Below are 7,836 nucleotides of genomic sequence, written 5' to 3' on the forward strand. Positions count from 1 at the left end.
ATGTGGAAAAGTATCTTGGTTTAAAAAAATGTACAAAAAAAAGCTTTGAACGTTTGACATTTCAAAAGGGGATGGTTTTGCTCTGCAGCATGAAAACACAATTTCAACACTTCAGTTAATTTACAATTTTTAAAGTAATTTATCCTAAGACTTTTTAAAAGTATGAGATTACATATTTTGATGGAGCTCATGTGATTGCTTTCTGTCTGCCTACAGAAGTTTTAAATTTTTTTTTTCCTTGCTCTAGATAGAGGAAGAGAATTCAAACCCTTGGGAAGGCTGGGGAGACGGGAGAGCTCTTTCAGTCCGGCTCTAGGCAGGCAGAATAGGATTCCTGTGCATTTCAATCCTCAAAATGGGGCACAGGGATCCAGCCTGGCTCCTCCGGGACTGTTTCCTCCAAGGACCATCGCTTCATCCTCACATGAACCAGTCACACCACGGGCTGTGGTCCGTTGGCTTTGGCTCAAGACAACAGTAGCTGCGCAGGTACAGGGTTGTTTTTTTAAACAAGTCTGTCATTGTCTGGAGAGAAAATGCCATTTTCTCCAACAATCACAGTAAACTTACGGATGTCAAAAGAAGCAGTCCCTAGAACTCCTTTAAGGGGTCTGGTCTCATTCCTGTGACAAGTATCCATTCAGAAGTGTCATGCTCTTCTGGTAGGCAGCTTGCTTGGAATTAAAAGATTTTCAGTGTTAAACAGAAAAGATGTAAATTTGGGGGCTTGCAGCCAAAGCCACCATTCCTATAGGTCAGAACAAGCACGGGCTGTTCTCTACAGCTCTGCACGCTCCTGCTCTGCTCGTCACGACAGAAACAGAGGGCAACCTCTGCAGCAGCCCCGTCCCGGTTAGACATCGCCCCCGTGGACATGTCAGCAGAATAGAAGGAATTTTTCGACTTCCGAATCAGGACCCTTGGAGGACCCCTCCCATCCACCGCAGTGAATAACAGCAAATTGAAATGCAGCCACTGCCTACCCCAGTTTCCTGGCATTTAGCAGACACTTGTGTCGGCTAATTATCACCAGTCTTGTACTACTTAGAGCTCCTGAATCTTGCAATGGACTTCTTTAGGGAAGAACACAGTATCTGCATACAAGCCCATTAATATAATGGGAATAGCATCTGGGTTTGAAGGTGTAATGTCCACAAATCGGTTCTGCACAAATGCACTGATGAGGGGAGCCAGTCCTTTGGGTTCTGATCCCAATTTCTAGATTCAGCAATAACTAGCAAACAACAGAGGCCAACAGTTTAATTATTTTTTTTTTCAGAGCGGCTAGGCGCTCGACTGAGTTACTGTGGCTGTAACTCAGCTGTCTTACAAGCCATCTCCAGCAAGAAGGCAGTGGAGCAGGAGGTAATTGAGGGTTGGCTCCCAGAGGGAATTTTCCCTTAAAAGGATAACTACATTGTCATGATGAAACCAGCTTGCTTCCACTGCCCGCAGAGCTTTTTGCAACACATCTGCCAGAGCTGGGGGCGGTGGTGAGTATTAACAGCAGCTAGGAGCAGCAGGGCAGTGGCTGCTCCTTAAATGCTACAGGAACTCTGGTCTCTCTCCGCCACGCTCGGCCATGAAGGGCAGCAGGACATGCAGGCAGCCCCAGAAGGTCACTTCAGTGTCACCTAAAAAGCGGCCAACTCCTACCATCTGCTCAAGGTAAAAAGAAACCCAAGTGAGGGATTGCGACTAAGGAAACCAGCCTCACAAGAAGCACTTGCACTCAAAATCAGCAATATTTTCAGAGAGGGGCAGGCAGGATGGCAGCTGAAAGCATACCAAGGCCACGCAGGAATTTTTCCAATAAAATATTTTTTCCACCAGAAAATAACTGAAACCCCACTTTTCATTTTAAAGTCCATGGAACAAGCTCTTTAGACTGGATCAAGGTAAATGACAAAAGAACTGAACCTCAGAGTGGCCTCTTGTCCAGCAACAGGCTGCTGAGAAAGGAGAGCCAAGTTTGAGGCCAAGGCCCCCTCTGTAACACTTAGACTGGTGAGTTGAACCTCAACTTCCCATAACCCAGAGGAAACTGCCTTAACACTGACACAACCCCTGCTCTAGGCCCGAGATCCCTCCTTGTCCTCTGGACAGCCCACCCACCTGGAGCTTTGCACTGTGCTCTTCTGTGCAGTGCGGGAAGGGCTGCACTGCGGTTTTCACATGGAATGAGGCTGAAATGGGAAAGGCTGGGTTTGGCGCAGCTGTAGTGGCAGGCACCGGTTCCCACCTCACAGCTAAAGCCTCCTTATGCAGATCTTGGGTGAGGTTTTCGAATCTGACTCATGCTCGCGCAGTCTCTAACACAGTAAAACCCATCCATCATGCTGCAAGAGAAGGAACCAGGACCCAGTGTTTCCCTGCACACTGATGAGCAGGCAAAATATGCACCAATGAGCAACAGCCAGGTCTCAAGTGAGCAGAGACTCCAGACCTGTCAGTGCAACAAGGGCTTAGGCAAAGTAAAGCACCATCCCTTCCTTTGAGGACTAGCAGCCTACAGAACCCCATGGAGCTACAGTCCTTATATGACAGTGAGGAGTTGAGGCATGGGACAGAAACCCAGAGAGCTGATGCAGCAGATTTCTGGTCACCAACAAGCCACCGCCGCTGGAAGCAGGATCTCTTACCACCGAGCACCTTTAAGAGACAGACCACCAGCAACTCCCTCCAGACCACAGAGGTCAGCTCAGGAGCTGCAGTAACTCTGCAGCCGTTCCCAGCTCTGCCTGGTTTCTCCATCTGGTCCCAGCCTGTTGCTACCTCTGTGAAGTGCCCGCTTGAAACAGTCCTATTTCGGGAACTCCACAAGCAGCCGTGGAGATTCAGCACACCTCCTCTCAGCTTTAGAGGTAGAAAGCTTCATTTTCTAATCAGTCTTTCTCTGTAGGGAGAAGTATTAAAAGCTTCAACATGGTAAGTGTGTTAGTGCCGATAAACAGAAACTCATCCAGAGATTAAGAGAAGAAAGCTGGAGAATTACAGGTGTCTACAGGCACAGACTGGTTGCCATTTGGCTTTCCCTTTCTATGAGTAACAGCATGAAAATGAGTCAGGCTCTACAGATGAGTCACAGCGAATGTATATAAACTTCCTCTCCAGACCAGGAGAACCTGGGCAGGTGGAGGAAAAGCTCTGTATATTCTTCTGCCCTAGATAAACACAGCATGGTGCATCCATGGAGCTGGGCAAGTCCTGCTCTGGGGCCTGGGATCTGCAAGCCTGTCCCAAAGGAAGACCCTGTGGTGGAAACATATAATAAACACATGACAACATCTGCCTTCTGTTTCCTGTGCTCTGTACAGATTATTGCTCTCTACAGATAACCCTGTCCTTCTCAAAGAGAAAGCTGGGATATGTGCTTTTAAAATGCTTCTGAGATCAGCTACAATTTGAACCAGCTCATTCCATGTCTGCTCTCAAGACTGCGTGCCTCGCTACATCTCAGCATCATCTGCTAGACACTCAAGCAATGTGATTACACATCTGTCCAGGACTGTTTGTTCCCTCATCCCTCCTTCTACGAGCACATCGCACTGAAGCCTGAACCAGGAAAGGCAAAGCGCTTTCTGCATTCGTGTGTGTTCTCTCCACAAACAGCAAGCTGATGACCAGCTGAGCTCCCTCACCTGAACACAGCAGCTCGTGTAGGAGCTGTTTCTGCACTGATCACCACAATTCTAGCAGCAGATTTTAAAGGGAAGCCCGGTGGGCTTGCAATAAAAGTCATCAGGCTGCACTTTGACATCAGCAGAGCTCCTTGTAGAGCACATGACTGCGGCTGCTGTCCCAGCCCCCCTCCCCTGCCTCCAAGTCCAAGACCATGAAATTACTCATTAGGCTTGGAACAAAACTCTTTCAGTGCACTTGCATGTGGCTGGAGGCAGAGACTGACGTTTCAGGCTCTGGAATAATATTGCTGAGAGAGAAATGAAACACTTCCAAAGCTGCACTGCTGCCTCTTAACAGCATGCTTTCCTGCTTCTGTTGCACTCTGTGATTTACCATGGTGTCAGAGAAGAAGGGAGCGATGGCGTCGCAGCTTTGTGACCCTTTGCTTCCACTTTGCTTTTATGAAAAGCTCAAACACGAGATTTTTTTGTTTTGCTTAAGATTTAGCATTAAGCCCTACAGCAAGGCCTAAGAGAAGCTCAGGGCTGTGCCTCTGGCAGTAGGTTTCAGCACTTAAGGTTTACGGCTATAAAATCCTACATTTCAGCTGCACTTTTGTCCTGAAAAACGCAGAGAAGAGATTGCCCTTAGGAGCCAGACAGTCCTCAGAGACCCAAGAAGCAGAGGATCCTCCCTCTTTTTACACATGCAGGAAAGTGAGAATAAAAACATTGCCTGCAGGCGTGTCGGCAAGGGGATTAGGATTCGGTGTCTGATTATTGCTTCGTTTGTACGATGCAGCCGTTCCCACCTCCCATAACCAAACACTTGCTCAGCTAACCATTGCATTCGAACCAGGGACCCCAGCTCCATCACACCGTTTCTCTTCTCAAATTCAAGAAGGAGGATTTTCTGCCCTTTAGATCCTTCCCTGCTACACTTGCTTTCTTTCACACAGTAGATGTTTTAAGACCATACTAGTCATGTTCCTGGTTTTGAAGGACTAGCCTCCACTCTTCCAGTAAGGTGTACAGTTCATAGCAAGGCCAGGATGACCAGTGTGACCTGATCTACACTGTGACATACAGGTTGTCACACCAGTCATCTCCCGGCTACTGGCCAAACCTGGGACTCATGCATTAAGAGGGTTTGAACACAATGGGGTCATAGACACCTCCTTCAACAAAGCATCACAGAAATAACAGATTTCCCACACACAGTATTTTTCTAAGATATCGTTCAGGTACAAATGATACTGGGCAGGTATTTTTTTTTGCTTCTCATGTATCCTTGCAGGATAGATGTCAGCCCAGTTCTCTACAGCTGGAAGGAGAATACACTGAGTTGGAAGATGTAGTGAACTTGTGTCATTAAGCTCTATGCCAAGGTCAGGGATCAACAGGTGTGACCTGATTGTCAGGAACAGCCCCGGCCATAGTGCTAATTGAGTGTAAGCTTCACTTCTAAAGCTACACAGAAGCTTAAGCCTGTTTATCTTTTCAAGGGATTTAAAGGCCTATCAGCTTTGGGAAGTGAGAGTAACAGGAGAGGGAGGTTCAAAATCACCAGCTGAAACTTCCAGTTGCTGTTAACATGGACTGAACCATCTGTGCCAACCCCATGCAGCAGCATCTTGCCAGGTAAGACCCACTCACCCACCCTTCTGACATTTCCCGGCTTCCTTGAGAGTTTTCTTTACAAACAAACAAGCAAACCAGCCCTTCAATTTCTCTAACGTGCTTTCCTCCCAAACCCATAATACTGGATTATTCCTAAGCCTATGACAGAGAACATCACTTTGTGATACAGGCTGCTTCCTGAGCTGGGAGCAACAGCTCTGCTGAAATACCTCATTCTGTGTTGTCTGAAACACTACACAGAGGAGCAGAGTCTGGGAAGACAGGAAAAATGGAATTATAGCCTCGTGAAATGGACACTGACAAAAACCTGAAGTGTCGAGCTCACTCAGATGCCGTCTGTGTTTAATCCAGTCATCAGACAGTCTCTGTTCAACTAAATATTTGACTTCAGAATTGGGCCTGAATTATTATTGGCAAAGCTTCCAAGCTCCCCAGGTCCCTCAACAAGCTGTTCCTCTGTGGAAGCCTTGCTAGGAGATGAATGCAGCCTTTGAGGAAAGTGCTGGATCCCTTCTCAGGCTTCCAGAGTGGGTTTGTGGAGTCCCGTTAGGTGTCCAGGGTTTCTGAAAGCTTCGTATGTCAAATGTTAGAAGCTATAGGGCTGATATTTGTGTGCATTGCTGGGATGTTCTTAGAGGAGTTTTGGCTCTGCAGCATGTCACAGCAACAGAGTTATCAAAGAAAGCACCAAAAATTACCTGTTCTACAGGACAACTAAATGCATGGCCCAGACAAAAAACAAGATGGAGCCATACGTGAAGCCATGTAGGCAGAGCTCTAATGTGTATTCCATTCTAATGGGACATACCTGGAAGGCAGTTTGCAAGCCACGACACAGAGCTGGTACAGTTAGTCCCTTTCATATCCACAGTGAGGGCATAAAGCAGCACAAACGTATAGCTCCTCACAGCATCAACGGCAGCCGTGTACCACCATGCCCAAAGGACCTGGTTTAGGTGCTGCCACGCAGAGCCCATGGTTGCCATCTCAGCACATTGTGCTGTTTGACACCCGGTCGTGTAAAAACAGTCCATCAGCACTGAAAGAGGAACATGGTCATCCCCTCTTCCATGCAGTGTTCAATTTCCTGACCGTGGCAGCATATGCCAGAAAAGACAATCCTCCAGGGGCAGAGGCTGTTCCCTGAACCAGGCTCCCCCACTGTGGGCAGCTCCAGGGAAGCAGAGGCTTGGCTTCCTGGACTACAGGCAGCTGCAGGCAGGAGGAGTCACCTTCCAGTTTTGCTTCCAAAGGAAGATTATAAATTAAAGTCCAATTTGCTAAACCTTTAGGTAAGCAACTGTTTCTGCATAAACACATACTGGTTTGTGGGCTGTATTACATGGCTAGCTACAAATCTGACTGACTTTAAAATCACAGTGTATACAACTAAACCAGAGAGCAAACAGAGGCACATTTTAAAATGGCATGGATTTAAGCAGCCTGGCTCATGATTTTTGAAATCTGGAGATTGAAAATAACGATTATCCTAAACTAACACATAAAAATTGTGCATGCAAGGTAAGAGCACATAATGCTATATGCCAGAGAGCTTCACTCCTGAGTGAAAAAGAGCACGTAACTGGCTTAGCTAAAATTATTCAACTGAAATAAAGTCGAAGACTTTAGTGCCTTTCTGAAGATGAGGTCAATATCAGGAATATATTGCGAAAAGAGGTCAAATTATCACCTCCCCCTGTCATTCATTATGCTACACCATTAGCAGAAAAATCCAAAAGCTCTTTTAGGTCTGTTAGCTAATAAATGCATTGCTAGGCAAGTGTTCAGCATTGTTAATAAATCCTTGCTGCAGTCTGTACTTAGTATCAGCAGAAAGTCTCCATCCCTTCCACCCCTGAACACATACCTATTTAATAAGGACGGGAAGAACTGCCTACATTGCTTTTTTTCTGCCCACTGGAAACACCCAAGCCCACAACAAGATGCAAACTTTCAGTGCATCTGTGCTACTTCTCTTCTGAGGTCAGCATTAAGCAGCAGAAGAGCCGCGGGTGATCAGTCCTGGCTGATTCAGGCTCTGGAAGAGGTGCAGACAATGACATTAACAGTGGCAGGTTAAGTCTGGACAGCTTTCCATCCAAGGAACTCTAGCAGCGCAACAAAGGACTAGCAAGAGCCAGGGGTCCCACCCAAGGCAGGGATGCACAGTACATCTGTACAAGCAGGGATTATTCTCTGCTCTGTTCAGGGCTGTCTCCCCAGCCCCCAGGCAGTAGGGTACCCAGTGGGAAGGGCTCAGCCCTTATCAGTCATTTCTGCTGGCACCATTCCAATTTGTCTAAAGACACTTAAATATTCATCGAAAGAGAGCAAGACTCTGTCTCGCCGGGTGCACAGACCACTCTCCAGGGAGACGGGACACCTGCCTTCTCCATTCCCTGCTCCATCAAATCATTAATTATTTAAAATAACAGGAAAGAGCAAGAAAAACTCTCCGCACCAGACATGCTCGCAGCCTGCTAGTTATGGTACTCTCTGGGGTCTCATGAAGACCAGGGTTTGCATCTCCCCTCTGGCAGAAGCAAGGATCAAATCTAGCTCTCCCCCTTCC

This window comes from Phalacrocorax aristotelis, chromosome 7 (genome assembly GCF_949628215.1).
Source record: "Phalacrocorax aristotelis chromosome 7, bGulAri2.1, whole genome shotgun sequence".
In the NCBI taxonomy this organism is placed as follows: Eukaryota; Metazoa; Chordata; class Aves; order Suliformes; family Phalacrocoracidae; genus Phalacrocorax; species Phalacrocorax aristotelis.